This window comes from Artemia franciscana, chromosome 5 (genome assembly GCF_032884065.1).
Source record: "Artemia franciscana chromosome 5, ASM3288406v1, whole genome shotgun sequence".
Classification (NCBI taxonomy): domain Eukaryota; kingdom Metazoa; phylum Arthropoda; class Branchiopoda; order Anostraca; family Artemiidae; genus Artemia; species Artemia franciscana.
Window position 1 is genome coordinate 56,716,426 of NC_088867.1, and position 24,735 is coordinate 56,741,160.

At 33.0% G+C, this 24,735-nt stretch overlaps 1 protein-coding gene across 1 annotated transcript in view; it reads left to right on the plus strand.

Moving 5' to 3' along the window:
- The first annotated feature begins 2,485 nt into the window (after positions 1–2,485).
- The window catches only part of LOC136027625 (hemicentin-2-like), a 255,202-nt gene continuing 232,952 nt past the window's right edge, over positions 2,486–24,735 (plus strand). The window contains exon 1 of the mRNA XM_065705042.1: positions 2,486–2,573. The gene's annotated coding sequence lies outside the window, so the exon portion shown is untranslated. The remainder of the gene's footprint in view (positions 2,574–24,735) is intronic.

A 24,735-nucleotide genomic window follows, 5' to 3' on the forward strand; every position in this document is an offset into this window, starting at 1 on the left:
TTTGGATGAAAATTTATCATTTAAGTGGCATGTTCAAATAATAAGAGTGAAAATTTCCCGTGGACTTGAGATCATCCGAAAATTAAAGCGTTTATTTCCTTTCCCTATCCTCCGTCTTTTATACTTCTCCCTGATTTACCCTTATATATGTTACTGTTCGTCTGTGTGGATGTCCACATTTCCCTCAGTACTTGCTCCTATTCACAAGCTTTATGAGAAAGCGGCAAGAATTCTCCAGTCGGCTCCACACACTCCTCTTGACCTCCTCAAAATTAAATATATTTATGTTTTATCTCTATCCTCGTTGGCATATCAGTACTTCCAGGGAGATCTCCCATGTTGTTTTTCGGGACTGCTTAAACTAGTAGGGGAAGTAAATTTGTATATGGTTCGTAACCGTAAGGATGTGATGATTCCAGCTAGTCTCTTGGTTCGTTCAGACTTCGGCCTGGCTGTGACTGTATGGCGTGCTTGGAACTTGGTTCCCGCTGAGATCCGGCAGTCACGAACACTTGGCTCCTTTAAGAGACAGGTGAAAAGTTTCTTATTAGAGGCTTCTTATTAATTGTTTCTTATGGTTTATTCATTATTTCTTTTCTTTTTTGGGTTGTTGTTTTGTTGGTGTTGTATCCTCGATGACGCGAGAATTTTAATTTGTATTTTATTGTCGGATGATGTGAGGGTCGCTTTTTCGCGGGGACTGCCGGTGAGTTGATTTCTTTTCCTTATATATTTATATTTAGATGTTGGTTAGTATGTTTATGACAAGTTTTATGATTCTTTATCTATTGTATGCCGTTTCACAAATAACGGGCCATTGAGCCCTTTGGGATATTGTTTTTGTTATTGTTATTTTATGAAAATAAATTGAACTTGAAACTTGAATGTCTGAATAAAATGGCTGCCCTTTATAAACTACAGTGTTAGAGCATGTCCGAAAACAGGCATAAAGAAGAAAAAATGTCACGTCGTATTGTTAGGAATTATAGCTGCTGTTGGCGGTCTTTAAATCATTGTCGTTACTGAGGCGATAGATAATTTATTTTAAATATTTGCTTTGTATACCTAATCAAAAAAAAATATGATTTTTCTCCGGGTTAGTGCCAAGCCAGGTCTTGCTTAGTTAGACCAATTGGTATACAAATTAGATAAAACATTTACTTGTAACAGGAATTTCCACATTATGTCCGATAAGAGTTTAAATGCTTACATAGTCGTGTCAGTTATGTCATTCATTATTCCGCAATAACTTCAAAGGAAGAAAAGCTCAAATGGAACAATGGTTCAAAATGTTTTAGATCATAGTTTTTGAGTTAAGAATCCTCTAGGGCATCCCTTGTCAACACTGATAAAGGAGTAGTTGCTCGTGGAGTACTCGTACTCGTGATAGGAGTACTCGTGGTAAGTTAAAAGTATGACAGTGTTCTTAAAGAGGATTTTTCTCATCAACAAAAAAATCAAACAATTAAATAGCCGAGGGTAATAACAGCCAGTGAACAGAAAAAAAGCGATTAGAACAAAAACAGATATTTCAGAAAGGACCTCCGCATCACCGTTTTTGATTCCGAAAAAGAGAAAAATAGCCTTTTGAAGTAAACTTCAGCAGAGCAGAATAAATACAAACAAACCAAAAACCAAGTCAAAATAAATGAGAGACCATTCACCAATATGATTGGGTCAACATTCTCTCCCTAGCGATTGACCAAGCTTGCCTTCTGACCCAATATTTATTAGAAGTGCTGTCATAGGATCAAACAGCTCATGGTGATGAACAATAAGTAAGGAGTAAAACTGCCTGATATTAGAAAAAAGGAAGAAATACCCTCAAAAAGTCAAGGAATCTTAATAAAAATTGTGCCCCATAAATTTCAACTTATCAGAGAACCCTGCTGTAAAAGTTTCAAGCTCCCATCTAAAAAATGTAGAATTTTGTATTTTTTTTTACAGAAGGAAGATCACGGATGCGTGTTTATTCGCATTCGACAAAAGTTGAAAGCTCTAGTGCCCTTTTAAAGTAACAAAAAGATTTCCCCAAAGTCGTCCAATAAAAATTTTGAAATAGCCATTTGATTCAGGATACTTAAAAGGTGAAATAACTATACCTTTGGGAGTGACATTACCCCCCCCCCCCAGTCCCTGGGGAAAAGATTGTATGATCTGAAATTTGCCCATTGTTTACGTATAATATTTGTTATTGGGTAATGTAGGGAAATATTTTTTTGATGGTGGATTTTCTGCAGAGGAAGGGTTTCTATGGGGGAGAATATACCATGGGAAGTTTCCGAAGGCGATCTTTCCAGGGGAAATTTTACCCTGGAAAATTTGAAAACAATTCCTATACCAAATTCTTTTTATTTGTCTTACTTTTTCTTTGCCAACTCAATTTTGTATTTGGAGATGTTCAAGGTGAATTATCTGGAGGGGGGCGGGAATTGTCAACGGAATTGGAGTGTCATCTATGATATTTCCTGGGCTTTTGTGGCTGAATTGGCTTCTTTGCTGTTAATAGGATTAAGCTACTGCATTACTTTTCATATTGAGGTTATTTTCATACTGATGTCTACTGTCTAAAGGTAGATTTATAGTTAAGTAGTATTTGACAGATCTTCTCCAATTCCTAGTTTAGATCTTTCTGTCTGGGTATTTTCACCAGTTCAATCTTTTTTCCCAGGTAGACTGTCACGCCATCTATATTTCCAATCTCATATAGTAGCATCTTTGTTTCCATATTATAGGGTGCGTCTGATTTTTTTTTTTTTTACTGGGAACTAGCAGAAGAGGGGAAGGAACCCCCTGCAAGTGCCTTATTGTACCCGTGGGTATTCATTTACCCGCAAATTGCGGGGAATAGGTAAAGGGTTCCTTGCGCTTCCCTTGTTCCTGGGTGATTTCAGTATTCTTTGATGATTATTTGCTCCGCCCAGGTCATGAAAAGTAATGTACATGATTACCTATATTTTGTGTAGCGTGCCTTGTAGCACCTTGTTTTTGAGAAAGAATAGAAAACATTTGCATTGGAAGAGATGGCAACCTGGTACAGGATTACCTGAATTTTGTGTAACGTGCCTTGTAGCGCCTTGTGTTCGAGAAAGAATAGAATATATTTATATGGGAAGAGGTGGCAACTTTGTACAGGATTACCTGAATTTTGTGTAGCAGCTCTTCTAGCACCTTAGGTGTCATAGGGGGTCATACTCAACCAGAGTGACCTTTAGCTTGGCGTCGACATTGACGTAATTTCGCCTTACTCGTAAGAAAGTTGGAAAAAAAGAATATAATTTTATTCAAAACAATTAAAATGAGCATTTGCAAGAAATAAAAATTCCAGGCGATAATTAAATGAACTGTTTACTGAACAACAAATTGCATTACAAAATGAACCAAACCCAATCTATTTGACAATGCGGTTAAGGTGATGGCTTTAGTCTTTTCACTATCGTTTCTTCCTTGCAAGAGTATTCAGAATTTTCGTTGAACTGGGTCATGACCCTGACATATGTAAGACCAGAAACGATTTTCGGTTAGTGTTTGTTGCAATTCGAGTTTTTTTTAAATATTTAATTCAGAAAACTAAGACTCGACGCTAGCACTGGAACGGAGCCATCCTTGTCAACATAAAAGTATATAAAGACTTCAAGGAAACATTGTTTGCTGTATTTTAAGTTGAGAACACACCGTAAATACTCACGTACAAGATTTTAATGCTCTTAAATAAATGGAAAAAAGACTCTAATCTATGTTTAAGGCGTCAAAATTAAACTGAGGGAGCCATTCTTCAAATATATTTAACAGAGGTGTGTAACTTTACTTGCCTAGTTTTGAAAAAAATTGAGAAGATGCGAGGCCTTCAGCTAAATCCGATAAAGGGTCTCTTGAGTCGACTCAAAATTTTGTCGCTGACGTAAAAACGCAAAACGCATTTTTGACGTAAAACGCAAGCACTTGTTGTTCCTCTATTGCACTCTATTGATACTACTACTACTAACAACTCACTCCAGTACCAAGGCGCCTGAGGCCGATATAACCGTATACGCTCCTCCTCTGTCTCATTATATTGAAAACACCCCTCTTTATACTCTTCCAAGAAGTTCCCGTTTTCCTTAAATATTTCCTTACGATATCTTCCCACCCTATTCAGGAACCACCTGTAATTCGTTTGGAACTAGACGGTTGGCCAACAAGGACTATCTTTGGTAATCTGTCGTCCTTCATATGCACAACGTGTCCTAGCTATCTCAACCTTTCTCTTATTATAGCCCTAGAATGCAGGATTGAATAAAACTTGTCGCACAACACTATTCGATTATAGACTACATTCTATTCGATACTTTACAGCTTGTATAATTGAAATTCTCCATAAAAATATATGCGTTCATAGCTCAAGAGGTTTCAAAGACCCAAAAAATCTATTGAAAATTGACTAATTTTTCCAAGTTACAGTTGACATTTGCTGAAACAATTTCTTAAACCAATCTGTTTTTCCATTATCAGAACTCAAGAGAGAGAAAATCTGCATAATTTAAATAAAACAGTGAAAGAAAAAAAAGAAAACTTTAAATAATAAAAATCAAATGTTTCGACTCCACATTCGGGAGCTTATATCAACGGGGGAAAAAAATTAAAGCTACATTACGCCAAACACAACATATGCAGAAAAAGATAAAATGAAAAATACATTTAAAAAAAGAAACAAAAAAAAAATAAAAGATGTGTGGTTATTTTTAACCACACATTCTTTTTTTTATTATTCTTTTTCTTTACATATTGCATTTAATTTAACTTTAACTTTTTTCCCTATTGGTGAAGACTCCCAAACGTGGAGTCGAAATGATCGATTTTCATTATCTAAAGTTTGTTTGTTTTTGTTTTGTTTTACCGTATTATTTAAATCATACCTCTTTTTTCTCTTAAACTCTGACTTTTGCGGATGAAATTGGCTCTTGGACTTCCAATAGGTGAACGCGTAGATATTAATTTGTTAATAATTTTTGTCCGCAATCTAAAATTAAACGTTTAGTTTGTTTACAAGTCTAAATAGAACGAAAGGCAATTTATAAATCAAGTAAAAAATTACTTCTTGAGTTAAAACGCCTATTTAAAGATGGACAGCACCTATTCTCTTTCCTTCAAAGATTGGTATTTTCAAAAACTTGGTGAACACCGTTTATTGTTCAATCAAATGATCAACACCTGATTCAATTACTAACCACCATGGTGAACTTTGATAAAGAAGTTGTCACTCCGCGACTTCTGGATAATGCTGAAATTCTCTGAAAGCAAATAGCAATAACCTAAAAGGAGTAAAAATAAAATCACAAAGCAAGTCAAACTTGCAAGTGTAGCATGCAAAACTACTATGAATGCATAAATGAAACCTAAAACCAACAGAAATTGAATTAATGATAAAGTCAAGCTTAAAAGGGACATAAACTATCCCAAATAAGAGCAAGATTACTGCCCCCTCAAACTCTCTAAAGGTTAAAGCTCCATAATTTGAGGGCAGTAGATTTTTAATACTTTATTTTTAATGCTATAAGTAATAAGGTTTTTACTAATAATTAATATTTTATATAAATATAATAATTAATATTTATATAAAGATAAAATACTAATAATTAATGCTAATAGTTTAATAATTTAATAAGATTTTTAATACTAACAATTAATACTAATACTTTAATAATTTTAATAAGATTTTTTAATACTTTCTTTGTCTTGGTCTGTACATTATATTTAGCTGGTGACATATATTAGTTAAATAGCCGAAATATTGGCTTAAACTTTGCTTTAATCAATGTATGTAGAGAATTCATCATTAATTTTGGAATCGATGTAGGGTATGAACCTTTCTGAAGGGTATAAACCCTTCCAACTTCTGAAAACTTCTCTAACGTATCCTTAAATGCTCACTTACGTCATTCATAAAGGCCGGAGTATTTTACCTTCGCCCTCTAATGGACAAACATATAGCCTAAACTAAATATGCCCATTGTGTTTCAATACCGTGACGGTTTTTTTTTTCGCAGCACATGTTCAGCGTTTGCAGTTAACTCAATAAGAAGACAGGAGTTTTTATGTTGAAAATACAAAAACTATCTGTAGTTTGGGCTGTATATGTTTGTCCGTAAGGGATTGGATAGTAATGTGAAGATAAGTAATCTTTAGGAATGATATAAGTAAGTATTTAGTAAGTAAAATGTTTTAAAGTAGTTTTCAGAATTTTTTTAGTATTTCCCTTAGATGTGGTCATGCACTAAACCGATATCTAAATTTTCTTTTTTTTAAACATTATATCATCTTTTCTTACACATGTGCACAATCTGAAAATGATGTATTTGATATCACGGTCACTTTTTCCCAGTTTTTATATCATTTTTTGCTTAAGACTTTTTACCAACTAGAAAATCGTCAGTAAAAAATCAAACATTTTTATTTTTGAAATTCTTGTCGCATAAAGTTCATGTCATGCTATACACCACTTTTTGAATTCTGCAAACTGCGTAGAAAACAACGTGCATTTCGAATAGATATACGCATGGTTTTTGCGCTCATAGTTTTCGCGACAAATTAAATATAAAATTTATTCAAGCTAAGCACCGGGATCGACCTAGGTCAACCGAAAACAAGTTTGAATCATCCAACAGTAGAGTTTTTTAAGTACAATTTTGGTTTTCAATCTGATAATAGCTGTTGTTCAATCTTCAGTTTGATGGTAAAAAAACGACAGTCAAAACAATTGCTAGAGAGCTTGTGAACGTCCATCAACGAAGACAGTCGTTTTTTTTTCGAAAAAAAATGCAGTAAGTTTTGGGCCTACAAAGGATTCTGTACAAATGTTACATTAAGACAGGTAAAAAAAAAGTCACCGGAAAAAAGCCTGGGGTCTGCTTGACTTAACTAGGTCAAGAAATTGACGGAAAACATGGCCAGTTTGAAAAGCAGAACTTTTATTTTCACCAGGTACTATCTATATAAATTTCACTGAGATGGTTTGTCCTTGGTCAGATTGGATGAAAAGAATTGCAAATTTTCGTAACATTCATAGTATTTTACAGATTGTACAGAACCGATTATATAGATGGTATTTTACAGTTTTTTTTTTTTTACAAAAAATTCAAAAAAAACGCATCAATAATTTGTTTATATACATTTTTGTTACGTTTTTAAGAGTCGAAAAAAGTTAGCGAGGAGTTCGAACCCACTGATCCCTCCCATGGATACGGTCTTCCCCTGGATACGGCTTATGTCGAAGATGGACAGCACATATTCCCTTTCCTTTTGAAATTTTATTTTCGTCAGGTTGTCCGCAGTTTCAATAAGGTTTGTCCTTTGTCAGATTGGATGAAAGGAATTGCAAATTCTTGGAGCATTCATAGTATTTACAGATTTTGTCGGGCTAGCCTAAATCTGTTGCACCACCTTCGAACTTGCTTGCCATAAGTGAATAACATCGACTATCTCAACGACAAAATTGTAACAGTGCAAAAAATGTCTTAAAAATTATGCTAGGTACCAAGTTTGTCACTTATGAATCTCCTTCGCTGCTGTACAAATCCCAGCCCTTAAGGAACGCAGGGGCCATCTGACGTGTAAGTTTGGACACTCCGTCTTGTTGAGTGATAAACACCTTTTCCTACTACCCCTCGCCGCTATAGTCAACCAAACAGACGCCACAAGAACAAGCTTGAACAAGTGCACTGCAAAGCTAAATGTTTCAATAATCCGTTTATTTCTTTTTTTTTAGTAGTGTAATAAATCGTACTTAGCGCCTATAATGATGTAAAAGGGAGCATGAATTAGATGCGACATCAGCAGTAACTACGATAGCTATTTTTGCTAAATGATTCTTGATTAATATAGAAAAAGTTTTCTGTCATATGAAAAAACGACTTAGAGTTGCTGGCACAAATTATGTGGAATTGGCTTCCTTTTTGGCTAAATCCAATAATATAGTTAAAGCGGTACTTGTAAAATATCCAGAACACACTTAAGAAGTTTGCTTTGTTTGATGAGTAAATCTGTTTGTCTCTCACATGCGGTTATAATTTGATTATTCTTCCGTGAATAAACTACGATGCAGGTAAATTTGATAAAATGTTGAATATTTGGATGTGGTTAGGTACTTGATATAATGCGTCCTAGGCGGCCTGCTTTCCATAATTCTTTATTGCAGTTTCTATAATTTTGTTACTGAAGCATTATACTTTCATCATATTTGGTATATTTCATTGGTATATTTCACTTCTTGAGTGTGTTCTGGATATTTAACAAGTACCAGAAAAGCAATAACAATCCCTGAGTTTTCAGGGCTGGGATGTTCAAATGCATACATTATAATACTGGGATTTTTCCAATCGTTCTTTATCAGATCCAATGCAATAAAGTGTCAACTATTTAAGCTAGCTATATACCATACAATATAAATCTCTTCTCCCGCGAAAAATGTCTCTCAGTACATTAATGGAGAAAAGAGATACAGTAAAAGCGATTTTGGGACTGTTCAGAATGACCCAAATGATTCAGTAAATTTCCCAAATCGTGAAAGATGTTTTCCAATATAGCAAGACCTTTCAAGAAGGGCAAGAGAGGAAATTACATGCTCTGATGCTCTATATTTTTAAGTAAGCGATTTTTAAGATCTGACAAAATAAGAAAAAAATACCTATGCGATTTTTGCATCCTTTTCCTCCGCAAGAAGATGTATTTTTGTGGACTTTTTATGTAGTTATTGTTTCAAATAGAAGAAAAGTAAAATTTCAGGGAACAAATGTTTAAATTTGTTTTTTTTTAATGTGTGTATCTTTGAAACAGCTTAGGGGAGCTTTTTTAACGATAAGGTAAACTAACTTCGGTGATCTCGGTTTTGAAATATTCTCTCATGACTAACGCTCGCAAAGAGCAATTTATTTTGCCGAAACATACAGGGAGGTTTATCTTTTAAAAATGGGTTTATTCCCCTCCCCTATAAGAGGCACTTTTAGTATACCCTTCAACCCTTCGTTGAAAGACAATTGCACTAGTTACCTTCTTGACAGGTATCTCTATTATCGCCAGTTTAGGTAAGATTGAGAAATACTGAATAAAATTTCAAAATAAAGACACTAGAATGACAATAAAAAAATTATCCAAAGATTGATTACCTACATTTTTTTTCTTTATTAACCACGCTTCTCGACTTCAAAAATTTTTACGTTGGCCCTACAGTAGCTGGTATTATATCATGGGTCATTTATTTTTAGACAAAGATCAATCCATTATGCCATCATAGGACAAAAGTCGTTGCTTGCATCGGAGTTGAAACAAAGATTCCCCTGTGACTAGCTGAGGCTACCAACCCAGGATCAAAAGGCTCTATAGACGATAGTATGCTGATAAAAATTGCAAAAAACACCAGCGAATTAATGCGATGCCCTGGACAAGCTTTTACGGATCAGGACGCTCCTTACCGGCTGATGAAGCGAAAAATGCAAGACGGAGTTTTAGTTTGGGTCTTTCTGTGACTTTACCTCAATTAAATTAACTTGATCAACCCAAACTATTAAATTCAACAATCATTCAAAGCATCCCCGTCTAGCTCAACACGTGTTTAACTCAATTCTTGTTTAACTCAACCCTCTGCTTAAATAACCCCCCCCCCCTGAACTTAAATTGATAACTTTTATTCAAATTGATCCAATTCAACTTAACCCTCATTCAACTGAACTTGTATGCACTTCAACCTCCATTTGAATTAACCTCATTTAACTCAACCCCCCTACAGCTGAACACTCGTTTAACCAAAGTTCATTTAAGTCAACACCCATGCAACTCAACCTTGATTCAATTCAACCCTTGTTGGACTAAACACTAATTTGAACTGACCTGTGAATAAGTTTGGACTAGTGCTGATTAGAAACTGAAAATTTGCCTCTTGTTTTGCTCGGAGATTCCAACTTGTATTGAAATGCCCTAAGCTCAAGGTTACATTTGATGCTTTGATAATGATACCAGATTTAAGCTTTAATTGTAAGCTTGAAATCAAGCTTTTTAAGGTTTTTTCGGTAAATTCGATTAGTTCGTTATCTGAAAGATAAACATAGTACTCGATCTACCATCCAATTCTCTCTCCAAATATAACAATCCTTACCACGTAACTGTATCCAAGCTTTCCTAACGATTCAGTGCAGCCCTAGGCAATATACGAAACGTTACTGATTAGTTTATTTTGTTTAACTGACATTATTTGGTGTTGAGGCCCTACTGTAGATGCTAAATACAAAAAAAATAAGACAAATAAACGAAATCTTTCAAGTTTTGCATAAAGCCTAGGACTAGATCCAGACATTTGGGAGACGAGGGCTGTGACGCAATAGTAATGGTAGCAATTATTACATCAGAAGTAGCGTCACAGCGTTGATAGTAGCGGTGATGTAGAGGTGGCGCTTACTGGCAAATCGAAGTCACAGCTATTGTTGCAACATCGAGACTCAATAGTGTGTTCTTCCCCTTCTCATGAAATTGTTTACTACTTTCAAATATATAAGACAGAAGGATAAATCATTGTTTTTCTTAAAAAGAGGGAGGGAATGGTATTAACAAAACAAAGAGAAAAAAATATCTCAAGATGAAGGAAACAAATGGGGCTACAGCCAATGGAAGAAAAAGACAAACTAAAAAGACACGAATATTTTTCCTGTATAAAACAAGGTGTCTTCGACGTGAAGGTACAAAGATAAAATTTAAACTAACCTTAAATTAAACAAAATCTAAAACAAAGAAATAAAAAAATACACAATTGATTTTATATTGGACTGAGCAACACAGAAGCTAAATAGAGTTATTTCAAATGAGAACACTGAAGCTAATCAAATAGTATTACCATTAAAAAAAAAAAACCTTACATAAGAATTAACCAATGGATAAAGACTATATCATTCGAGTTAACTTTTATCACATCCGACAAAACGGGCTGAGTTACGGATTTGAATTATACTATTGATTTAAGGAGGATTGAGCTGAAAGGGGTTAGTTTGAGTGGGGCTTCAGTTTAATAGGAGTTAAGATAAATAGGGATGGGTGATTTAAAAGGGGGGTTGAGTTATACAGGGGCTGAGTGGCATGAAATTTGTGTTAAACGTGTCTTTGTGTTGAACGGTCGAGTTGGATGGATTGTATTGAACGGGCTTAAATTAAACGAGGATTATATTGCATGGGAATCTTTAGTTTGGTACCTCCTTCAATGAGTTGATTCTTGTTTGTTAGGGAATTTTTACTACACACTTTTAGTACAGGGTCATCAAGTGACAAAGAAAGGAGAGGAAGTTTATATTCATTTAAGAAAAAGTCCAAATTATTTATTTATTTAAAACTAATTATTAACAAATTATTAACAATTTAAATTATTAAGTCCAAGTTATTTGGCATCCAAAAGTCAATAGCTTTGTCTAAATAATAATAATAATATTTATTACCCACAAACTTACAAAAGTATAAACAGTGGAGTACAGAGAGAAAAATTAATAAACAAAGCAAAAACAAAAGTACACATAACTTAACAATGGCAAGCACAACAAAGCTAACATAACAAAGAAAAACAGTATAATAAAATAGACTAACAGATCAGTAGAACAGACGAAGTAAAGGTGCATTGATAACTAGAAATATTTATAAACGCAATAGAGACCGCCGCTCATGTTTCGTATTCATCATGTTCGTCATTTATTATTATAAATTTTATGTAATTGGCAATATTATGCAAAGTTACTAGGTGGAAAATTGCGTTTACAGTCATTTAGGAATTAGAATGTGAATATGTGGAATTTATACGAAGGAAAATATATACCGAGAATCATTTTCAATTTATGATTATCAATCCAGCACAACCAAGGGTGCAATCAGAAATTCTATTCTCAAGGGTCTATCTCCTTCTAAATGGTTAAACTGCAAACAAGTTCCTTTTAAGGCCCATTTGTGAAGAAGTGTTCAGAATTAAACGTGATTTTTTAAATTTTAGGGGTGGAAAGGGAAATTTTTAGCCCCTTAAATGATTCTTTAGTGAGTTTAGAATTTCTATCTATAGCAGTATTTACACCATGTTTTGTATTTTTGTGTTAACTTTATATAAATTGACAAAGACAATTAAATGAAGCTTACAAACACGAATTCAGTAGCAGTCGTTACATACTGTCATTAATTTTCAGGAAAAGACATTTCCGATTACAAGAGATTTTCTGAATATATTCCCAGATTCTATCAACATCAAATGATCATTTAGACTGATTCATGGTCTGATTGCTTGTTGGTCAGTGAAAATAGGATCAGTCGCGCGAAATGGTATTTGTCGTATGCATTAGCCAAGTCTTAGTATTTGATCATGAACTGGTATTTGTAAAATATGCGAAAGGTATTATATTATACCATTGAAGAGGTATATACCAAGGTATCCTTTAATCATTTGATCTGTCGCTCCCAATGTTGCATTTAGATGATGATGTTTGATTATTCCTACAATAAATGGTTGATGTAATGATCTTTGACAGATATTGCAAATTGAAGTGGCAGTGTTATAGTACCAAACCACATATACCGTTAGTTATCAAATTAATTATCAAAATGTAATCCGATATTGATCATTTACCAGCTGCATCTGATCTATTCAGTGTGTTTTGCATAGGGTTATCAAAGCGTTCGTGGTAACGAACTGTAAGTAAGGAGCTACTCAGCTCAGTTGTAACAGAAACTATAAAAAATTGAACTTTGATATCAATAGATACATCAAATTAATCCGCTTATTATATTGATTCCAAATATTTAATATTCATAAAGTTTAATGTTACCCATCAGATCTTAAGACCCCCTAAAAGTCAAGGAATCTTGATGAAAATCACACCATAAGATTCAACTTACCAGAGAACCCTACTGTAGAAGTTTCAAGCTCCTATAAACAATTATGTGGAATTTTGGTATTTTTACCAGAAGACAGAACACCGATACGTGTTTATTTCATTTTTTTTTCGTTTTTTCCTAGGAGTGATTGTGTCGAAATAATGGTCCTAGAAGACCAGGAGAGGACTAATTCGAACAGAAATTAAAACTTATAGTGCCTTTTTTAAGAGACAAAAGAGATTGGAGGGAAACCGGCCCCCCTCCCACACTCATTCATCGCCCAAAGTTATGCTATAAAAATTTCAAGATAGCCATTTTGTTCTGTATATTTGAAAGATCATATAACTATGTCTTTAGAGGTAAAATGACCCCCACAGTCTGTGGGGAGAGGTCTGTAAGTTATGAAATGTTGCCATTATTTACTTATAGTTTTTGATATTGGCAAGTATACACATTTTTTTTTGGGGGGGGGATTTTGTACTTGGGTTGATTTTCCATTGTGAGAATCTTCCTTGGGGGGGGGGGGTGAATTTCCCAGGAAAACTTGGGGATTTGACATAATTTCTATACGAAATTTTTTTTATTGTCTTACATTCTCTTTGCCAACTCAATTTTGTATAAGGAGATCTGCCGGATAAAATATTCGGGGGCTATTTTCCGATTGTTCTGATTTCCAGAAGAAATTCCACAGAAGGGGGCATTTTCGAAGAGATCGAGAAGCCAGTCAATCCGAAAAATACTTTCATTTGAAAAAGTCTTTTTCAAATGAAAGTATGCTAAGGATAATTTTTCAGACTGAATTGTCCGCAAGAAATTTTGTGAGGAGGGAGATTTGCAGCTATGATGGAACTGTCCATAGGGAGCTTGGGGGGAGGTGGGTGTACTTTAAGTTTGACGATATTTCCATGGAGGAGTTTTCCGTGAGGGTGGGGATATATTTCTTGGAGGGTGAGCCAGATTTACCTGTATTATTTGAAAAACGAACATTATTTGAAAAACGAACCTTTCAGTTTTTCAACTGAAAGGAAGAACCAACATCAAAACTTAAAACGAATATAAATTATTCAGTATATGAAGGATTGCCCCTCCTCAGTACCTTACTCTTTACGCTAAAGTTTGGCGATTTGTCCCAATTTTTAAGAATGGCTACTGAAACACAGGAACCGTTGAATTAGATTAGCAAGCTTTTTTAAAAGTGCTAACAGCTAAGGCATAGTTATTGCGCCTTTCAATTATTAAATAAAAAAAAGTTTTTTTTTAAATGAAAGTAAGGAGCAACATTAAAACTTAAAACGAACAGAAATTACTCCGTATATGAAAGGGGCTTTTCCTCCTCAACGGCTCGCTCTTTACGCTAAAGTTTGACTCTTTCTTTTAACTCCACTTTTTAAAACAGTAAGAAACTTTAGCATAAAGAGCGGGACATTGAGGAGGAAAAGCCCCTTTCATATACGGAGTAATTTCTGTTCGTTTTAAGTTTTAATGTCGCTCCTTACTTTCATTAAAAAAAAAAAAAAATTTATTTAATTTCTGGACGTTTTTGAATTAGTGCATTTTTTTATCTTGGCTCTCCGTACATAAATAGTTAAAACGAAATTTGCATATTAATGAATTGCAATTAATCGGGAGATTTTAAGAAAAATGAGCGAGGGAGAAGGCCTAGTTTCCCTCCAATTTCTTGATTACTTAAAAGGGCAACTAGAACTTCTAATTTTTTAAGAACATTTTCATTGGTAAAAAATGTACGTAACTTACGAATTAACTTACGTAACGAACTTCTATATTCGCATGCTCTAATGCGTATATGAGGGGGTTAAACCCTCGTCGATACGTTCTTTACGCTAAAGCTTAAATTTTGTCCCAATTACTTAAGAATAACCTCTGAATCACAAAGACCGTAGAATAAATAGTTGAAATTGCTAAAACTACTTTAGCTTAAAGAGTGATGTATTACGAGGAGGTAAACCCCTCATAAGCGTAATAGTTTTTGTTCGTTTTAAGTTTTAATGCTGCTCCTTACTTTCAGTAGAAAAAACTTTTCATATTTTTTTCATTGTTTTTTCGAATAATGCTAGAAAATCCTACGCTCCCTTCGTTGAAATTATTTTCCCCCATGAAAAGTTCCTCCATGAAAATATCCTCCCACTTAGACCCCCCTCAAATGTCCCCCTAAACCAAAAAAATTCCCCTGAAAACGTCTGTTCACTTCCCAGTAACCATTGCTATATGTAAACACAGGTCAAAGTTTGTAACTTGCAGCCCCTCCAGTGGGGACTAGGGGGAGCAAGTCGTCCCTAAAGACATAGTTATTAGGTTTTTCGACTGTGGTGAATAAAATGACTCTTGGGAAAAAAGGAGCGTGGGAGGGGGCCTAGGTGCCCTCTAATTTTTTTGGTCACTTAAAAAGGGCACTAAAACTTCTAATTTCCGTTAGAATGAGTCCTCTCGCGACTTTCTAGGACCACTCACTTTCTAGGACCAAAAAAAAAAAAAAAATAATAAAAAACAAACAAATAAACATGCATCCGTGATCTGTCTTCTGGCAAAAAATACGAAATTCCACATTTTTGTAGGTAGGAGCTTGAAACTTCGACAAGAAGGTTCTCTGATACGCTGAATCTGATGGTGTGATTTTCGTTAAGATTGTATGACTTTTATAGGGTGTTTCCTCCTATGTTCTAAAATAAGGCAAATTTTCTCAGGTCTAATAAGACTAATCTTGATAAAATTTATATATTTAAAATCAGCGTTAAAATGTAATTCTTTTGATGTAACTATTGGTATCAAAATTCCATTTTTTAGAGTTTCGGTTTCTATTGAGCCGGGTCGCTCCTTACTACAGTTCGTTACCAAGAACTGTTTGAGGATGAACAAAATGACTATCTCAAAATTTTAACCGGATGACTTCGGGGGAAAAATTGGGTGGGAGAAGGGGCCTAGAGGCCCTCCTGTATAGTTGAAAGATCAAATTACTATGTCTGTAGGGGTAGAATGACCCTCCACAGTCCGTGGGGAGAGGCATTTAAATTATGAAATTCGCCCTTTGCTTACGTATAGTATTTATTATTGCGAAGTATTCGGACATTTTTTGGTGGAGGGGTGGGGGGTTGTGCTTCGGGTGGATTTTCATGAGTAAAATATTCCTTGGGAGGGAAATATATGGGAGGGGGGTGAATATTCCAGGGCAAATGTTACACTGGGGGAATTTGACAGATTACTATACGAAATTCCTTGTAATTGTCTTACGTTTTCTTTGCCAAATTTATCATATGGAGATGTTTTCAGGGAGTTACCCAAGGGTTTTTTTTTTTTAGCGTGTTTTGATTTCCGGGAAATAATTTCCACGGAAGAGGGCATTTCTTGAATGATTGAAAAATTGATTAGAGATTAAAATAATATTCAAATGAAAGAATGCTAAAGAGAACTTTTCAGGCTGAATTTTGCGTAAAGAGCCTCGCTCTTTACTCTAAAGTTTTTATTTTTTTTAAAGTAGAGTTGTAAGAAAGAGTCAAACTTTAGAGTAAATAGCGAGGCGTCGTGAAGGGGATAGTACGTTTCATGTACGGAATAATCTCTGTTCATTGCAAGTTTTAATGTTGCTCCTTACTTTCAGTTGAAAAAAACTTTCAGTTTTTTTCACGTTTTTTTTTTTATTTAATACAAAGCATAAACTCGAGTGCTGCCGCAATAATACATAAGTACCGCTATATCTACCACACTACGTAAAAGATATGGATCACCTCTTTTTTAAATTATTACGTATTTTTGACTGGTGTAAGTAAACTATGCCTACATAAATGCAAAATTGTGATCATCGGCACGAAAATTTCTACATTTCTTCCAAAAATTATAAAATTTCACACGAAATCTCGAAAGGTTTTTCGAAGACTTTGGAATTTAAAGAACTACTAAATTTGACAAATGTAGTTTGGCATCATTATAAATTACTTTTGAAAAATTAAACAAAAAGCCATTGTTAAAGCCAACTAAATAAAATGCTTCATTCCTGAAGTATTGTTGTAAAAAATGTAATTTTATATCGCGCTAGAGTGTTCATACCTGAAAAATAGAGATAAATCAATTCTCACGCGTAAAACTGAGGTAGATGAACTTTATTTGGTAGAAGGGTCTAGGAGCCCTAGAGGCCTAGGACCTCTTATGGAACATAATGTATGCCCGGATTCGGTTTGTCATCGATCTTTACTTTCAATTTTTTTTTCTATAAAAACGAAAGAAAATACTTCACAAAGAACTATTAAAGTCGAACTACTATTACGACAGCTGATTCTTTAACTTCCAAATTCTATGGAATTGGTTAACACTATATAAATAGTTTTAATTCATTTTATAATCCTGGATTTTAGAGAACATGAAGAGCTTTTTTTTTCAAAGAAACAGTGTTGCTAACACTGTGTAGATTTTAACAGTGTGGCTAATCTTTGCCATACATATTGACAGATGCAAATGTAAGGGGTGCCGGGTATCTATTTATGTCGAAGGTTTGTGAAAAACAGACCCAAATCTATAGGCTATTTTCTGTTAGACGGTAGAGTTAGAAATTACTTGGCTTTTAAGTTTTTCTCAAGTGGCAAACTTTTGTAAGAAATTTTCTAATGGACTCCCTGCTTGATCTCAGGGTCAAACTAGATCTATTAGAATAGGTGAATTAAAGAAAACAAACTAAGCAGTAAAAAGAAAAAAAACAATTAGACCTACAAAATTTTTAGTGTCATAAGCTTTCTAATTTTTAAGCTTCCCTAAGCTAAGAACATACTTTATGTTGTATTATCCCCCCCCCCAAAAAAAAAGGTTAACCTGTGAGATATTTGGCAAATCACACATTTCCTTGTGATCACGTTTGTTATTGTGATTTTCAATTATTGACAAATCGCAATTTTTTATTTTTCTTTTTTACCAAAGTTATACATGAGAAATAATGGGGAGTTGGGGAGCTTTTTTGCTGCAGTTCAAAATGTTCTTAAAAGATGTTGCCAACCTCTATGCTCTCTAATTTCTTGTTTGACCAAATTTTTGAATTAGGACCACGCGTGACCGTTAGAACTGCTATTTTGAAGAACATGTCAAAAACTCACCTTGCTTCACAGATTGTCTAAAACAATATCAATATATGAAAAAGTCTACAAATTCAATAATAATCACCGGTGGCAGTACGCCTGGCTCTAGGGATCAGAGAAAAAAAGAAAGTAGTAGGTGGTCACGTACGAAGGGAGTGAAGTTGTGGGTACATGACTTTTTCCTGAAAGCTTGAATTTTATCATTTTAATAAATAAAAATTTCCATATGGTTCATGTTTCTTTATTTATATCCCTCGAAACATTGACTTTTCCGAAATAAAATACTTCTTACATGCTTGCAGTTACAAGTCTTTAGCAGGACTAGTTTTGAGTTTATTTAGGTTAATGAGGCAAAGTCAATTTGTTGGTAAGTAATGGTAATTAAATAATTTTTTAAAATATAACTCTTTAATAAAAACTTGGCAGTTCAGTTTTTGGTGAATGAATTTAATGCGCTTAGCCTCTACGCTAACAAAACTGAAAAAATTCAATACTATTTTCTTGAGATTAAAATAGAAAGAAAAACTTACGAAAGAAATGAAGTGGAGAAAAGTATCTCGGATTTAAAAATTTCTAGTATGACTCATTTAGAACTTTTAATCCAGTTATTACGGTAAAGCTCAATTTTTCGCCTGATGTCTCGAGGAACAGTGAATACCATGAAATCCAAAATCAGTTCCGTTCTGAATAGATCGCATTTCCAAAAGGGATGGAAAATAGTTCTAGCTGAAGAGAAGCAAATTCATCTCTTAGATAATTCTATTAACCATGACCGTAGCAGATGTTAAGATGGAGATGATGCAAAAATTGTAATCTAGGGAAGATTGATGCATAGGAGAAGAAGGAAGACATGTCCAAATCGGTGACTTGCTTGGATAGCATAAAATAACGACTACACCAGAAGTAATCATTTAGTGACAAGATTCCAAAGCACAATCAATCAGATTATTAACTAAACAATTGTTACGATTTGGAAACATGAACGTTGTTTGTAAGAAAGACAATGGACACCTTTCCTGAGGTTCAAAGTACACTTTATTGGTATATCCATTTTTTAAAGTCATACTTTATATTTAACTTTGATCTTCTTATTAGTAAAATATTTTCATTTTAGGCTTAAATTATTCATTGATTGTAATTTCTATTCGTTATTAAGGTTTATCTATTACAAAAACTAGCCCTGCTCATTTAAGGTTTAAATTTCGATCTTTATTCACAGAAAAGAATTCTAATTATTCCGTATATATTAATTGCCAGTTGATTAAATTATGGATTTTTCATACATTTGAATGAAATTCAACTAAAATGAAAAAAGATTAATGAAAATAAGTGCCCTATTTAAATGGTAAAACTCAACTGATAGTCAGATATGTATTTTGCTGAAAGAATTTGATTATTCTATCGCGAGAAATTACTTTTAATTTCTAAGATTTAATGATAAAAAAATCTAAATATTATTTTCAGTAAATTGAAAAATTACAATCTAGCCTTTTAGAGGGGAGGGGGGTTGTTCGATGGGGTAGTAGTAGCGAGGCTCTTTATTATGGTAATTAATTTTTGCTTAAGTTTGAATCCATTATGGTCCTTTAATTTCTTAGGTTCTTAATTTCTAAGTATTCTTAGGTTTTATTTATTCATTCATAATAATTTCTATAGTTGAGATTGGCAGCTAAAACCTCCATTGGATGACGATAAAAGGATTATTAGTCAATAGAATAATTTTTTTTTCAATTGTTTTTATTATTTTATTGTTAGTTGCCTCGTGTTGCTGAGAGAAGTGGCCTATTGATTTTTGTGCTTTCTACTTTCGCAATTTTTAGATAGAGTAGTTTTGTAAATATTGGTTTGAATTTTTATCTTCTTTTAACTTTAGATTCTTTTCTTTTCGTTAAAAACTGTACATGCTTAAATTCTTCCCCCTTTTTCACGCTGAGTTGTGCAGAGGCAATATATTTCACTAAATATTTCTTCTTTTTTCTTCCTTCTTGCCATAGAGCCGTTACTTTCAGGGTTTCCTTCTTTTTTTATGTTATATTTTTGTTATATCTTTTTAATATATATATATATATATATATATATATATATATATATATATATATATATATATATATATATATATATATATATATATATATCATATATATATGTATATATGTATATATATATATATATATACAATGTATATATATATATATATATATATATATATATATATATATATATATATATATATATATATATATATATATATACATATATATATGTATATTTCAACTAACTTCTGTTGTTAGTTTCGCTTTTACTTCTTTTTAGACAACTTCTTTCATTCAATTTCTGTTCGCTATTTAATGATCGACGTCTCTTTTTTGGTAATTAAATAAAAAACAACAACGTTTAAGACAAGCAGAGATTACTCTGTATATGGGAGGGACCACCACCTCCTCAGCCCCCGCTCTTCACGTTGAAGCCTTAAGGTTCTTTAGAAATACTTCTTATTCAAATTCGACGGCCCTTGTGTATGAGCAGTATTACTTGAAGAATTCCAACAAAAATCTGACCTTAGCGAAAAGAGTGGGGGTAGACGAAAGGGAAGTACCCCTCAGATATGGTATAGTTTCTGTTGGTTTTAAGCTTTAGTGCTGCTCCTTACTTTCATTAGAACAAATATATTGTTTGGTTAATTCACATCAATTTTTTAATCATGCCAGGAAATTCCCTCCTCCTCCCTCTGTGTAAAATTTTCCCTTGGAAAATTCCTTCCTCACAAAAAATAGCAACAAATAGGCCCATTAACAAATAGGGTAATATATGTAAGCAATGAAGAAATTGCGTAACTTACAAGGTTCAAGGTTTGATATTAATACCATATTTACACAACATGTTAAATTCCCGACACAGAGAAAACTTGACAGAGTCGGGAACAAGAAAATACATTTAATACATAAATTTAAATTAATCTTACCTCAACTAATACTCCATATATATATATATATATATAAATATATATATATATATATATATATATGTATATATATATATATATATATATATATATATATATATATATATATATATATGTATATATATATATATATATATATATATATATATATATATATATATATATATATATATATATATATATATATATATATTGTTATGATTGTTTACTTAATTTCTGTTCGTTTTGGGCTTCATTTATTGTTTAATAGTAACTTCTGGTCATTTCGAGTTTTAGTTATTATAGTTTTCTATTTCTTCTGACCTCAAGAATAATATGACCTTTACTTTTCTTTAGAAAAGGGGGTGGGGCGAGGGTTTCATCCCCAGAGACATAGTTCTTAGACCTTTCAACTATGTTGAAAATGATAACTATCTTAAAATTTTCATAGGAAGTCCTTAGGGGAGAAATATTCGTGGGAGGGATGCTTTGTACCCTCCAATCACTTTTGACTCTTAAAAACAGCCCTAGAGCTCCCAATTTCCAGTCGAATCAGCCCCTTCTAAAGTTTCTACGACAACCCCTTATATACAAAAGGCCTTGGTGACAAATAAACAAAAGAAATAATAATAAATAAATAATACATTGAGCTCACTTCACTATTTACCTAGGCAGCACTTTTGCACTGCTAATGAAATGCAAAAACTAAATGCTCCCCTATAATTTAAAAACACATGTTTTGTGATTTCATCAAAAATGAATAGAAAAGAATTTTAACATCCCCCCCAAACGTTTTCGTCAATTGGCTCTAATATTTTCTTCGTTTTAAGTTTGACACCCTATGGAAGCTAATTTATGTCCATTTTGACTTTTAAGCTCTGTCTTTACTTTTTGTGAAAAAAACTGTGAAATTTTAATTTAAATATACAAATTATTATTAACAACCTTTTATTTACAATTATAAACAAATCATTGCAATTGTTTCCTTTCACTTATTTGATTAAAAAAAAGAAGCAAAAATATAGTTCTTTCAAATATGAGACTGCAATCCAAGAGTTAATTAAGACGCCAAACAAGTTTGGCGTTTATTTCCCCAATGCGGAAATAAACCGCATTGGGAAGGAGGAGTTTCCCCTTCCAGGCCTCAATCAACCCCCCCCCCTCAAAAACCAATTCTTCCTGTTCTATCTTTTGCCCTATTGCTGCCTTTAACCTTTTTGATTAAAAAAGCGAAAAATATATTTCTTTTAAAAAATCAGACTGCAATCAAAGAGAAAGCTATATTTCTTTGTAATGTAAAACCTCTCTTTAGTTTTAAGTTTGGCGTCTTATAGAAGTTAGTTTATGTCCATTTGAAGTTTGAAGTTCTGTGTTAACTTTCTGTAGGAAAACCGAAATTTTAACTTAAATATACAAATTATTATCAACTACCTTTTATTTACATTTATAAACAACTCTACTATTGCTTCTTTTAACCTTTTTGATTAAAAAAGCGAAAAACATATTTCTTTTAAAAAATCAGACTGCAATCAAAGAGAAAGCTATATTTCTTTTTAATCTGAAACCTCTCTTTAGTTCTTGAAAGCCATTAAACAACTTTTGCAGATTTTCATCCCTCTACTAAGGGATCTTTGGACTGGAAGAAACGGTCTGGAAGCAACATTAAAGATAGAAATGTGAATATACTAATTGGAATTGAAGGTGGGGTTGAGCTCTTAAAGAATATTTTTATGCACTGATGATGTTGGGATATAGCTCTTTTCATCCGGAAATATCAAAGAGACCTTTTAAAACAAAATGAACATCAAACCACTGTTTATCCTTATAGGGGTTGGATAAATTTAATATTGGAAAAATATGAGGGGATCAATTGGATTTTCAGTAATGGGAAGAATCTTTTGCAAGATGAAAGATATATGTATACCTCTTCAAGTTCAAACTCATTATGTAATTGGATTAAATTACTTGGTTTAGTTGTTTGATGAATTTGATAAAGGAAAATGCAATGAGACAAATTGGGATTTCAGTGATTAGATGTGTCTTGAACTAAATGAAAATAAGTTATCAAAAATTCTACTTCAGTTTCTTTTTTTAATTTTAATATACTGTAGCTAAATTTATGTCCGGTTTTTGTGTTTCTATTTGCATATATTAAAAAAAACAAAAAGATGCTTTTTTCAGGTGAAAGCAGGAGCAGCATAAAACTTAAAGCGAAGAGAAATTACTACATATACAATGCGGTCCCTCTCCTCGTCAATACCTTAATCTTTACGCTAAAGTTTGAATTTTGTCCCTATTTTTTAAGAATGACTCTCAAATCACAACCGTTTCATTAGAATAAATAGCTCTTTTAAAACTATTAAAAAACTTTAGCGTCAAGAGCAAGGTATTGACGAGGAGGTAACCCCTCTAAAAAACAAATAAACACGCATCCGTGATCTTTCTTCTGGCAAAAAAAGTACAAAATTCTACGTTTTTGTACATTGCTTGAAATCTTTACAGTAGGGTTCACTGGTATGCTGAACCTGATGGAGTAATTTTCACGAAGATCACTTGATGTTTTGGGGGTATCTTCCCCCTTTTTTCTAAAATTAGGCAAATTTTATCAGGCTCGTAAAATTAGGCAAATTTTATCAGGCTCGTAAGTTTTGATGGGCATCATTAAAGTTGATGAACTTTACAAATTTTGAATAAGCAATAGCTGTGTATTTATTTTTTCCTGAAAACGACTCAATATTCTTTTGTGAAAATTGGTAATCTGAGATTTTTTGGCCTAAAATAACGATCTATTTAGGTTAGAAGTTTGAGAAAAGTCGTTAAAAGACTCAGTTTTGGAAAAAAATGTTTATGTAAGTGACATCATTTTTATGAATACATTCTAAAAGCATGAGAGAACGTATTGTTTTTATATCTATGACGCATACGACATTACAAAAGGAACATTGCTAAGTATAAAGTACCAACTGTAAATAGTCTCCTTACAAAAGGTGTTTAAGTATTTTCATAATGCCTAGAGTAAATAGAGCAAGTAAAACGAGTAACTATAATGCCGAGAGGACAAATGAAGAACTTAGACCATCAAAAGCGACAAGACCCATCCGATCTGAACAAATCTGACCAATCCGAGAGACTAAGGCAAATGGGTATTGAAAGAAGTCTAAAGTAATGATGAACAAAAATTAAGATACAGTTAAAACACTTGCGTCAGCGAAAATTACGAGTCAAAAACAAAAGTGAAGAACAAAGAAATATCCGGTTCGAAGATAATCGGCAGCAAGAATTAAAACAAGACAAATATGAATATTAAAGAGATATGTGGTTACAATACATGCGACAACAAGGAAGTAGAACAAATTCGAAATGAAAGTGAAGAACAAAGAAATATCCAGCTATAAGATATGCCACAGTATTTTTCCCAGAGTGACTGAAAAAAACATGTGGTGACGTCTTGACATCAAGAAGAGGCTTACATCTACGGTTAGCAGACAACCAACGATGAGAGTCCATATACCGAAGCCTGGCGCGTGACGGGGCGTGGTGGCGAAGCTGCCGAGCTCTTGGTACCATACATATATATATATATATATATATATATATATATATATATATATATATATATATATATATATATATATATATATATATATATATATATATATATATATATATATATATATATATATATATATATATATATATAAACTTGTATTGTCTATATTGTCTATATAAACTATATTGTCGGTTTAAACCAGAAAATCTTGAAACCTCTACAGTGTTGTTATACAATACGCTGAATTCTAACCAATATAGTTAATATATAACCAATATAATTAAAACGAAATTTGCATGTTTATT